Source organism: Pseudophryne corroboree, chromosome 2, assembly GCF_028390025.1.
Source record: "Pseudophryne corroboree isolate aPseCor3 chromosome 2, aPseCor3.hap2, whole genome shotgun sequence".
Classification (NCBI taxonomy): Eukaryota; Metazoa; Chordata; class Amphibia; order Anura; family Myobatrachidae; genus Pseudophryne; species Pseudophryne corroboree.
The window spans coordinates 344,342,497-344,356,093 of record NC_086445.1 but is presented as its reverse complement, the minus strand read 5'-3'; positions in this window follow the sequence as shown (position 1 = coordinate 344,356,093).

Genomic DNA, 13,597 nt, shown 5'->3' with positions numbered 1-13,597 from the left:
ATTAGCGAACTCAGACGCTCATATATTTTAAAAGCACGGTGTTTATACATTGTACTGTACATTCTTCCTTTTACACAATTACTGTAGTTGCGTCTCCATACACATACAGTACAGTACTCCATACTTTTTCCACCGCCTCCCGTTACGCCTACAGTATTGCCAGAGCTGTAGATCAATCCGCCGCTATACTGTACGATCGAAAGTACTGGATTAGTGGAGCATTAGCCACACAGTGGTGGAGATGTGTAATGCATGATGAGTATCTAGATCGCCTCAACGCGCCTACCTGTGATTAAACTCAGCTATCGCCTTAGCGTGACTAAACGCCCGTCTAGGCGGAGAAACAGTCAAGATAAAGGTGGCTACATCTGTAAGTGGCTTTTATAATATATGAAGACCAAGCATAAATTGTTCCCAATACAATGTGGTATCGTTGAGCTTTACTTTGGCAGATATAGATATGTTTGTCTCAGGGGTGTAACTAGAACTTTGGGGGACCCAGGAAAAATTTGAATGGCCACCCTCCATTGTCATTACAATGCCCCTTAGGTGAGCAAAAGAGAGAGGGGAGTGATATAGAGACAAAATGGATGTCAGGGGGTGAGAGAGAAAGAGAGAGAGAGGAGCGAGAGTATACCTGTTTACTTATGATTGTTTTTCGTGCTCGGAGTCAGTTCACATTATTAAATTCGCTGACGATATCGCTGTTGTAGGCCTAATTAGTAAAAATAAGATTTTACTTACCGATAAATCTATTTCTCGTAGTCCGTAGTGGATGCTGGGGACTCCGTCAGGACCATGGGGAATAGCGGCTCCGCAGGAGACAGGGCACAAAAATAAAGCTTTAGGATCAGGTGGTGTGCACTGGCTCCTCCCCCTATGACCCTCCTCCAAGCCTCAGTTAGGATACTGTGCCCGGACGAGTGTACACAATAAGGAAGGATAATGAATCCCGGGTAAGACTCATACCAGCCACACCAATCACACCGTACAACTTGTGATCTGAACCCAGTTAACAGTATGACAAACGTAGGAGCCTCTGAAAAGACGGCTCACAACAATAACAACCCGATTTTTTTTGTAACAATAACTATGTACAAGTATTGCAGACAATCCGCACTTGGGATGGGCGCCCAGCATCCACTACGGACTACGAGAAATAGATTTATCGGTAAGTAAAATCTTATTTTCTCTGACGTCCTAAGTGGATGCTGGGGACTCCGTCAGGACCATGGGGATTATACCAAAGCTCCCAAACGGGCGGGAGAGTGCGGATGACTCTGCAGCACCGAATGAGAGAACTCCAGGTCCTCTTTAGCCAGGGTATCAAATTTGTAGAATTTTACAAACGTGTTCTCCCCCGACCACGTAGCTGCTCGGCAGAGTTGTAATGCCGAGACCCCCCGGGCAGCCGCCCAGGATGAGCCCACTTTCCTTGTGGAATGGGCCTTGACAGATTTAGGCTGTGGCAGGCCTGCCACAGAATGTGCAAGTTGAATTGTGCTACAAATCCAACGAGCAATCGTCTGCTTAGAAGCAGGAGCACCCAGCTTGTTGGGTGCATACAATATAAACAGCGAGTCAGACTTTCTGACTCCAGCAGTTCTTGAAATATATATTTTCAATGCCCGGACCACGTCCAACAACTTGGAATCCTCCAAATCGCTAGTAGCCGCAGGCACCACAATAGGCTGGTTCAGGTGAAACGCTGACACCACCTTAGGCAGAAAATGAGGACGCGTCCGCAGTTCTGCCCTGTCCGAATGGAAAATCAGATATGGGCTTTTATAGGATAAAGCCGCCAATTCTGACACTCTCCTGGCTGAAGCCAGGGCCAGTAGCATGGTTACTTTCCATGTAAGATATTTCAAATCCGCCGATTTGAGTGGCTCAAACCAATGGGATTTGAGAAAATCCAAAACTACATTAAGGTCCCACGGAGCCACTGGGGGCACAACCGGGGGCTGTATATGTAGTACTCCTTTTACAAAAGTCTGGACTTCAGGAACTGAAGCCAATTCTTTCTGGAAGAAAATCGACAGGGCCGAAATTTGAACCTTAATGGACCCCAATTTGAGGCCCATAGACAATCCTGTTTGCAGGAAATGTAGGAATCGACCCAATTGAAATTCCTCCGTGGGGGCCTTCCTGGCCTCACACCACGCAACATATTTTCTCCAAATGCGGTGATAATGTTGTGCCGTCACCTCCTTCCTGGCTTTTACCAGTGTAGGAATGACCTCTTCCGGAATGCCTTTTTCCCTTAGAATTCGGCGTTCAACCGCCACGCCGTCAAACGCAGCCGCGGTAAGTCTTGGAATAGACACGGTCCCTGCTGAAGCAGGTCCCGTCTTAGAGGTAGAGGCCACGGATCCTCCGTGAGCATCTCTTGAAGTTCCGGGTACCAAGTTCTTCTTGGCCAATCCGGAGCCACGAGTATCGTTCTTACTCCCCTTTGCCGTATAATTCTCAGTACTTTTGGTATGAGAGGCAGAGGAGGGAACACATACACTGACTGGAACACCCACGGTGTTACCAGAGCGTCCACAGCTATTGCCTGAGGGTCTCTTGACCTGGCGCAATACCTGTCCAGTTTTTTGTTGAGGCGGGATGCCATCATATCCACCTTTGGTTTTTCCCAACGGTTCACAATCATGTGGAAGACTTTTGGATGAAGTCCCCACTCTCCCGGGTGTAGATCGTGTCTGCTGAGGAAGTCTGCTTCCCAGTTGTCCACTCCCGGAATGAACACTGCTGACAGTGCTATCACATGATCTTCCGCCCAGCGAAGAATCCTTGCAGCTTCTGCCATTGCTGTCCTGCTTCTTGTGCCGCCCTGTCTGTTTACGTGGGCGACTGCCGTTATGTTGTCCGACTGGATCAACACCGGCTGACCCTGAAGCAGGGGTTTTGCCAGACTTAGAGCATTGTAAATCGCTCTTAGCTCCAGTATGTTTATGTGAAAAGACATCTCCAGGCTTGACCATACTCCCTGGAAGTTTCTTCCCTGTGTGACCGCTCCCCAGCCTCTCAGACTGGCATCCGTGGTCACCAGGACCCAGTCCTGTATGCCGAATCTGCGGCCCTCTAACAGATGAGCACTCTGCAACCACCACAGAAGAGACACCCTTGTCCGTGGTGATAAGGTTATCCGCTGGTGCATCTGCAGATGCGATCCGGACCATTTGTCCAACAGATCCCACTGAAAAGTTCGTGCGTGGAATCTGCCGAATGGAATCGCTTCGTAAGAAGCCACCATCTTTCCCAGGACTCTTGTGCATTGATGCACAGACACTTTTCCTGGTTTTAGGAGGTTCCTGACAAGTTTGGATAACTCCTTGGCTTTCTCCTCCGGAAGAAACACCTTTTTCTGAACCGTGTCCAGAATCATTCCCAGGAACAGCAGACGTGTTGTCGGTGTCAACTGAGATTTTGGAAAATTCAGAATCCACCCGTGTTGTTGCAGCACTAATTGGGTTAGTGCTACTCCGTCCTCCAGCTGTTCTCTGGACCTTGCCCTTATCAGGAGATCGTCCAAGTAAGGGATAATTAATACGCCTCTTCTTCGAAGAAGAATCATCATTTCGGCCATTACCTTGGTAAAGACCCGAGGTGCCGTGGACAATCCAAACGGCAGCGTCTGAAACTGATAATGACAGTTTTGCACCATGAACCTGAGGTACCCTTGATGTGAAGGGCAAATTGGGACATGCAGGTAAGCATCCTTTATGTCCAGGGACACCATAAAGTCCCCTTCTTCCAGATTCGCTATCACTGCTCTGAGTGACTCCATCTTGAATTTGAATTTCTGTATGTACAGATTCAAAGATTTCAGATTTAGAATAGGTCTTACCGAGCCGTCCGGCTTCGGTACCACAAATAGCGTGGAGTAATACCCTTTTCCTTGTTGTAGGAGGGGTACCTTGACTATCACCTGCTGAGAAAACAGCTTGTGAATGGCTTCCAATACCGTCGCCCTGTCTGAGGGAGACGTTGGCAAAGCAGACTTTAGGAACCGGCGAGGGGGAGACTTCTCGAATTCCAACCTGTAACCCTGAGATACTACCTGCAGGATCCAGGGGTCCACCTGTGAGCAAGCCCACTGTGCGCTGAAATTCTTGAGTCGACCCCCCACTGCTCCTGAGTCCGCTTGTAAAGCCCCAGCGTCATGCTGAGGGCTTTGCAGAACCCTGGGAGGGCTTCTGTTCCTGGGCAGGGGCAGCTTGCTGTCCTCTCTTACCCCTTCCTCTGCCCCGGGGCAGATATGACTGTCCTTTTGCCCGCTTGTTCTTATAGGACCGAAAGGACTGCGGCTGAAAAGAAGGTGTCTTTTTCTGTTGGGAGGGGGTCTGAGGTAAAAAGGTGGATTTTCCGGCAGTTGCCGTGGCCACCAGATCCGATAGACCGACGCCAAATAATTCCTCCCCTTTATACGGCAATACTTCCATATGTCGTTTAGAATCCGCATCACCTGACCACTGTCGCGTCCATAAACTTCTTCTGGCAGATATGGACATCGCATTTACTCTCGATGCCAGAGTGCATATATCCCTCTGAGCATCTCGCATATAAAGAAAAGCATCCTTTAATTGCTCTATAGTCAATAAAATACTGTCCCTATCCAGGGTATCAATATTTTCAGTCAGGGAATCCGACCAGACCACCCCAGCACTGCACATCCAGGCTGAGGCGATGGCTGGTCGCAGTATAACACCAGTATGTGTGTATATACTTTTTAGGGTAGTTTCCAGCCTCCTATCAGCTGGATCCTTGAGGGCGGCCGTATCAGGAGACGGTAACGCCACTTGTTTTGATAAGCGTGTGAGCGCCTTATCCACCCTAGGGGGTGTTTCCCAGCGCGCCCTAACCTCTGGCGGGAAAGGGTATAATGCCAATAACTTTTTTGAAATTAGCACTTTTCTATCTGGGTTAACCCACGCTTCATCACATACATCATTCAATTCCTCTGATTCAGGAAAAACTACAGGTAGTTTTTTCACCCCCCACATAATACCCCTTTTTGTGGTACTTGCAGTATCAGAGATATGCAAAGCCTCCTTCATTGCCGTGATCATATAACGTGTGGCCCTACTTGAAAATACGTTTGTTTCTTCACCGTCGACACTAGATTCAGTGTCCGTGTCTGGGTCTGTGTCGACCGACTGAGGTAAAGGGCGTTTTACAGCCCCTGACGGTGTCTGAGACGCCCGGGCAGGTACCAACTGGTTTTCCGGCCGTCTCATGTCGTCAACTGATTTTTGTAATGTGCTGACATTATCACGTAATTCCATAAACAAAGCCATCCACTCCGGTGTCGACTCCCTGGGGGGTGACATCACCATTATCGGCAATTGCTCTGCCTCCACACCAACATCGTCCTCATACATGTCGACACACACGTACCGACACACAGCAGACACACAGGGAATGCTCTTATCGAAGACAGGACCCCACTAGCCCTTTGGGGAGACAGAGGGAGAGTTTGCCAGCACACACCCAAGCGCTATAATATATATGGGAACAACCTTATATAAGTGTTGTATCCTTATAGCAGCTTAAATATATCAAATATCGCCAAAAAAAGTGCCCCCCCTCTCTGTTTTACCCTGTTTCTGTAGTGCAGTGCAGGGGAGAGTCCTGGGAGCCTTCCTCACAGCGGAGCTGAGCAGGAAAATGGCGCTGTGTGCTGAGGAGAATAAGCCCCGCCCCCTATTCCGGCGGGCTTTTCTCCCGGAGTTTGAGATATCTGGCATGGGTTTAATACATCCATATAGCCTCAAGGGCTATATGTGATGTATTTTTTAGCCATAAAAGGTATTATACATTGCTGCCCAGGGCGCCCCCAGCAGCGCCCTGCACCCTCCGTGACCTATGGTGTGAAGTGTGTGACAACAATGGCGCACAGCTGCAGTGCTGTGCGCTACCTTCATGAAGACTGAAAAGCCTTCTGCCGCCGGTTTCTGGACCTTCAATCTTCAGCATCTGCAAGGGGGGTCGGCGGCGCAGCTCCGGGACGAACCCCAGGGTGAGACCTGTGTTCCGACTCCCTCTGGAGCTAATGGTGTCCAGTAGCCTAAGAAGCCAATCCATCCTGCACGCAGGTGAGTTGAACTTCTCTCCCCTAAGTCCCTCGATGCAGTGAGCCTGTTGCCAGCAGGACTCACTGAACATAAAAAAACATAAAAACTTTTTCTAAGCAGCTCCTTAAGAGAGCCACCTAGATTGCACCCTGCTCGGACGGGCACAAAAACCTAACTGAGGCTTGGAGGAGGGTCATAGGGGGAGGAGCCAGTGCACACCACCTGATCCTAAAGCTTTATTTTTGTGCCCTGTCTCCTGCGGAGCCGCTATTCCCCATGGTCCTGACGGAGTCCCCAGCATCCACTTAGGACGTCAGAGAAAATAATGAGTCAGAGTATAGATCTGAGGTCTCTAGGTTGGAAGCTTGGAGTCAAGACAACCATTTAAATTTAAACGTAAAAAAGACCAAAGAAATGTTTACAGATTTTAGGAAATTGCATAACAGCCCCTCTGCCCGTTAGCTTTAAATGGCCAGGAAGTGGAGACTGTCGAGTCGTTTAAATTTCTGGGCATTAACATCTCCAAAGACTTGTCTTGGAGTGTCCACACACAATGTGTTATTAAAAAGGCCCAATAATGTTTGTTTTTATTGAGGAAAATGCGAATCTCGGGAATATGTAAGAAAATCCTGGTTCATTTTTACTCGGGTGTTTTGGAGAGTGTTCTTACAGTACATATGGAACTGTGGTGTGGTTTGGAACCTGCACTGCAGCAGAACGTAAGTCGATTCAGAGGGTGGTAAAAACTGCGAGTAGAGCTATTGGAGTTAGCTTGACCAGCATTCAGGATATACTGTATATGAGAGCAGGCTACTCACTAAGGTGAAAAGCATCCTAGGAGACTTATCTCACCCAAATTTGGGGATGTTCTCTGTGTGTGTGTGTGTTCCATCTAACAATTGCTATTGATCTATTCTTTGTCCGACTAGTCGGTTAAGGGGTCGATTTTTCCCGACAGCAATAAATATGTTAAATAGGACAAATAAAAGATAATTGGAGGTGTTACTGGCTGGCGAGTTCTTTTTGTTCTTATGGCTTCTGTACTTGCTTGCTTTATTAATTTTGTTGGTTGTTGTTAGGTTCCTGGTGCTCAGAACAAGGGAGATGTTCATGAAGTGAGTCCAGAGCACCAGGACGTAACGCTGGGAAAGGGGAATGGAAAGGGAATAGCCCCTGGCGACCTAACTCTGTTGTCTCACCCGTGCTATCGGAAATCCCTTGCGAGACTATGGTTTCTTGAGCCCTTGGCAGCCACGTTTGAAGGGCGGATTATGTCTGCCCAACTCCGGTGCCCCCCGGTCTTAATGAGAGACAAAGGGAAATCCGAGGCAGAATGATAACAAAAGGACCTCTAACTAAGCAAACAGGCCAGGGGCTACAAGCTAACTAAAAACCTAAAGTATGTGCGGAGAAACCGCCAAAGGAAAAGAACAAAGGAAATGCTGATCACACGCCGACACAATACCTTTGTGTACCGGCGGTGACAGCATAAGCAGAACCCTCTGCAAAACACCAGGGACAGAAACAATAATGGAATACCGCGGCCTAGGCCAACGGACGCGGGAGAGCCGCTACTCACGGAACCGGTACGAATACTGGCAAACGGACAGGAACTTCTAATGCTGCCGACACCGACTCTCAGAACTGGAGGACAGGCAGAATCCCAAACGACAGACCGGTGGACACCAGGAAGCCAGAAGACTTGACCAGGGACAGGCAAAGCCACTGGAACTCAGGGCAGGAACGCCTAACAGCAGGACACGGGATCAGACACAGGAATCGACACAGGGACTGACACAGGAATCGACACAGGGACTGACACAGGAATCGACACAGGAATCGACACAGGGACTGACACAGGAATCAACACAGGGACTGACAGGAACCAGCTCAAACTTCAAGCAGACTGCGAACCAAGGAATATCACCAGCATCTGTGAATTGCAAACAGCCAGCATATAACAGAGAGGCCTAATTAATAATCCCATGCAGCTGCACTGTTGCACGATTCCAAACTGACAAAATGCAATTAGCAGCCAGGTGAGGCTGAACACATGGGAACAAGCTGCAATTACACAGACTCACCAGCGGCAGCAGACAAGAGTATTCTAAAACAGAGCAACAGGAAATCCTGGCATGCAAGACAACTTAATAAACATAAAATGGGAATGAACCACTACCTAACAGTATCCCCTCCTTAAGGGTGAGCTCCGAGCACCCCATGACACCCACGGGGAACATAAACAGAAGTATAACATGAAATACAGAACAAAACAGCAAAACAGGAATGAGCCACAGCCGTGGCTCATAACAGTTGTTCATGTATGTGAACTATTGATAATAATGAAAAGTATTATTATATATAGTATTATTATCATTATTATTATTATTACTATTATCTCTGAATATGGTCCAGTGTCAGGGAGAAAGAGGGAGAGAGAGACAGTGTCAGGGAGTGAGAGAGAGAGGGGGAGTGAGCAGGAGACACTACCTGACTATAATAGCACTGCACAAGTCTCTGATGGGGGTGGGCACTTCACTGCATTAGACCTTTCCCCTTAACTAACTACCCACAAATCGCGCCACTGCTCTTCTGTTGGGATCCGGCCAGGTTGGGCCAGAGAGGCTGGGCCAGGCTGAATGTTGGCCGCAGTGTGAGGAACCCTCCGCTACTTCCACCGTGGCCATGATATGTGCCACGACTGGGGGTGAAGGTGCAGCAGTGGGCCACAGAGGCAACCCGTGACTCAATGCAGAGGAAGCTGCGGGCTCCACAGCAGCTACACCCATTGCATCCACGGTAGTTACGCCACTGGCTTGGCTTCCTGGGAAGCAATATTGCTATTTTGGCTGGTCTGGGTAACATGTTGTTATGCAATTTGGAGAGTAGATGGCCAATTCGCTCCAGCATAAATATATGTGACCTTGTCTGCTGTTACTAGGTCTGTGCAGGCAATGCATGATTCCAGCGCTAACTAATGTAACTATGCAGATTGCTATTGAATGGGGCCTGATTAAGAGATGGACGTACTTCCAGTTATTGAATGTAAAAATATGATTCGCCACCCAGTGCATACAGCTGTATTGTGGTTTTAAAGTAAATTGTACCTGTAGTCTTTACACCTAAAGGTGTAAATGCAGCAACTTCCTCAAGATACTGCTGATATGAGGTGTAACTTTACCGAAAGGTTTGTGTAAAATATCTGTGCTAATAATGGTGACAGCTCAGGCTTGTCAATAGAGATGTATGAACGGTGCCACTGCCAGGGTGCAAGGCCAGGGGGCAGCACTATTAACTCCTGCATTTGGCTTGCAGGATGCTTGGAAAGGCAGCAAGGTGATCCATCTGAGAGCCACCCAAAGTGACTTTAGGACAGACCAGGCTCTCGGTTTCCTGGCCCTGACCCCATCTTTATGATGTCATGATGTCACATGTGCATTATTGCCCTGCTATGGTGCTGTGACCAAAGTGGTAATCAGTACCAAACTTTTCCACACTTGTATGGTCGTATTATAACAGAGAGACTCTCATCATATTTGATATTAACTGACTAGCAGCTCCTGAAACTGCTCTGATCAATTCAATGAGTGGGGATTACCCCACGCATTAAACCATACAGTTGGACTTTTTCTCTCCGTTTCAGGAGCTGCGCTGATACAGCTCCTCCCCTATGTATGAATGTGCTGGTGTGCAGTACATTATGCCTCTGTCCATATCGGCGCTGCTATCTACAGGACAATCTATGAATGGTCCGTTCCGACACCTGCAGCTATTGATTTCGACAGCAGCTGCAGGTGTCATTGCCCATACACCACAGCAGGGGCAGTGCTGTCCCTGGTTGTGGTGGCTGCCGGCTTCGTGATGCACAGAAGATCTTACGATAGGAGCTTGATGTCGCACATGCCCAGTGTACCCGGTCGTGGGGAGAGCCAGCACATCAGCACTAGGGAGGCCAATCCCTAGCCATTTTTTCAATCCCGGGCATCGGGATTGAAAAAATCACTATCCTGGGATTTACGGGATGCCGGGATTGACATGCCCGGTCGTGGGGGGAGGCAGCACATCAGCACTAGGGAGGCCAATCCCGAGCCATTTTTTCAATCCTGGGTATCGGGATTGAAAAAAATCACTATCCTGGGATTCACGGGATGCCGGGATTGACCTGTTCTCTTTCAATTTATGTATGTGGGGAGGGGGTCAGGGAGGTTTCAAGTTAAAAAAAACCAAAAAAAAAAAACCTACTGACTAATGAGTAGAGGGGTCCCCAAGGCCCTGAGGTAGCGTCAGGCAGTGACAGTACCTTACTGCTCGGAACAGGGATTGGCCCCTATACGTGCCCCTTTAGTGCCCCACTAAATAACTGGACAAATCTGTCTGTAGCTCAGAAACATAAAAAACAGCTGGCCAAGAGACAGGAGACATGCAGACTGCAGAGACAGAGGGGCAGTGATAAGATCAGCAGGGTTATGCAGAGGCACCTGGGTTTTTGCTGCAGTCAGGTGTTTACGGAGTACCTGCTCACAGCAGACTTCAGGGCTCTCTGCCCAGTCCCCTGTTCGTTGTGTTATTGGTTTGGAATCCCGGCATGGAGGAGGCAGGTGATGGCCGCACTTTGCATAAGGGGAGTGTCCATGTCCATGCTGATAATCCAATCAATTTGGTGCTCCCGTCTTCAGAAGGCAGCGTCTGAGCCGGGTGCTCATCGCTGCCCGGGGAGAGAGACTGCCACGGGGGAAGGAGGGGATGTTGCCCGGCTTCAGAAGGCAGCGTCTGAGCTGGGAGCTCAGCGCTGCCCGAGGAGAGAAGCTGCCGGGGAAAGAGAGGTGGGGAACTGCGCAGGTGCAGTGTAGTCCCGTGAATTCCGGGATTGGAAGCGCCAATCCTGGGATTCAGAGCACTGTGTTTTTGGGCTAGAATCCCGGTACCCCGTCGATCTCGGTCCCGGGATTCGCCTTCCTAATCAGCACTAAACTGATGCGCTGTGTGCTCTTGCAGGAATTGTTTTCACTCCCCTGCTTCTAGCGGTGCAAGTGGGCGGGTACGGGTGGGTACAGCGTACCCACCGCCGCCGGGCCGCTGCTCCCTCCGCTGCTGCTCACAGCGCCGCTGCTGCTTGAGGGGAGAAGAGCGCAGCATGCGCCTCTCCTGCCCCTCAGTGTCTACCTTCAATTCAGCGCCAGCCCGTGAGCTCGCTGACTGGCAACCAAGGCTCCTGATTGGCTGCCGGACCGTGAGCTTTGATTGGCTCACGGATCAATGCCTAATTGAAGGTAGACACCCGCACCGCCGCCGGAGACTGTGGGGAAGGAGAGGCAGTACAGCAGCAGCGCGTTAAGCAGCAGGGGAGGGGGGTGGCACTGTGAGGACATGTGTACCTGGCACTGGGGGCATATCTGGCACTGCGAGGACATGTGTATCTGGCACTGGGGGCATATCTGGCACTGGGGGCATCTCTGTATCTGGCACTGAGGGCATATCTGGCACTGTGGGGGCATTTCTGTATCTGGCACTGAGGGCATATCTGGCACTGGGGGGACATGTGTATCTGGAACTGGGGGCATTTCTGTATCTGGCACTGGGGGCATATCTGGCACTGGGGTCATCTCTGTATCTGGCACTGGGGGCAATGTGTATCTGGCACTGTGGTGCAATGTGTATTGGGCACTGTGAGGCAATGTATATCTGGAACTCTGGGGGCATTTGTGTATCTGGCACTGTGGGGCAATGTATATCTGGCACTATTGGGGTCTTATGTGTATGTGCCCCCCATATGTGTATCACGCCCCCATTTTCATTGGCACACACAGTACCTGTAAGACATTTTTTCTACTTGCACCACTGCCTGCTTTGGCAGACAAGATGCTAATACTGATAGCAAACAAAAATTGAAGTATACACTTAACCAGCGCTTTTCCAGTGTTCCATAGGATGGTTCATTCGCATTAACCCTTTCCGTTTAGGATATACAAGGTATGCAAAAAGAGAAAATGGAAGGTATATAGTGTAACACCGTTTTAATATACACAAATAAACAGACAACAATTAAACTGGTTCTATGATGAACATAAAAGTGCAGTGCATGGCATATTATAGTTCCTTTTTAGGGAGGTGGCTTTCCCGTCAATAGTTAACAGCGGATAATTACCAGATTAATTTGAACTGTGGTTTAGACAGTTCAAATCACGCTCAGAACAGATAATCCCACGGTATCCCTCCTCAAGGATCGTCAGAGCTTTCAGCAGTTCTCCTGTGTGTCAAAGATTGGGTCGCCTCCTCCACCACCTTCTCTTTTTGCATACCTTGTATATCCTAAACGGAAAGGGTTAATGCGAATGAACCATCATATGGTACACTGGAAAAGCGCTGGTTAAGTGTATACTTCAATTTTTGTTTGCTATCGATATTCTTGGTGGAGGTTAAAAGGGATACCTCTAGAAGTGTTACACTGACTAGCAGCTATCTTGCGCACGGGACGGCTTTTCTAACCTTTTTGCTGTTTGTACTGTAAGATGCTAATACTGTACATCTTGATGGTGTAGCTTCCTGCTTGGTAATGAGGTGAACCAGGAAGTGCTATAGCGGCATCTGCTTCTTTATGTGGAACCAGTAAAATGCGTGTTATCAATGGGTCAGCACAACGGGGAAAAGACTGTTTCATTGAATAGCTTGAATAGCTTGAAAATAGCTGGGTTTCATTGAAACCCCAGAGCTTTTCACCGCGTGGCACACCGCACTGTTAATTGGATTCCTCCCATAATGTAATTTCAAAATGTGATATTTCTCTTTTGACAATAATAAGTAAGTTTTGTTTAGAAAGACACTATGGGGACTATTCATAAAGAAAACTAAAACTGAATTGTAACTTATCACTATATATCGCATCGGTTTGATGCAATGTATAGCTGTGATAAGTAGCAATTCATGTATACTCACTCTCTGGCGATGCAATGGGGTGTCCAGGGCTCTAGTGACGCTGTCTCCTCTGGCAGTTCCTTTCTGCAATGTTCAGAGTAAGCCAGTGGGTCCCTGTGCGCATGCACCGTCTGCTGACCTCCCGGGAGGCGCAGGGGCTGCTGGGAGGTCAGGGTGGCGTACCCAGCACAGGTGCGGGGCAGAGAGCAGGAAGCATTGAGCTTCCCTGCCGTCTCTGCACCGATGTTCAGGTTGCACTATCCTGAGATGGCGAACCTGAACTCCATTCTGAAGGGGAAAGTGGAGCGTTCCGTTCCTTCATGAATTGCACTCCCCATACTAAAGTATGGTGATGCGATTCAGCCACGGAGCCGGGGTGCCGCTGGAGAAGTCAGGGACTTCTCCACGGTAACCTGCTCGGTGAATAGCAAGAAGCAGAGCAAAGCCCTGTTTAACGCAAAACAAGGCTTTTCTCTGTATTATGAATATTTCCCTATATATGGAAAAATGAAAGCAGTGCTGAGCAAAATTTGACAGTTCCGTTGAGACATACTGTAGTTTAGTGGCTGAAGTGCCAGAAGTTCGAGGGGTTATGTTTTATTTAG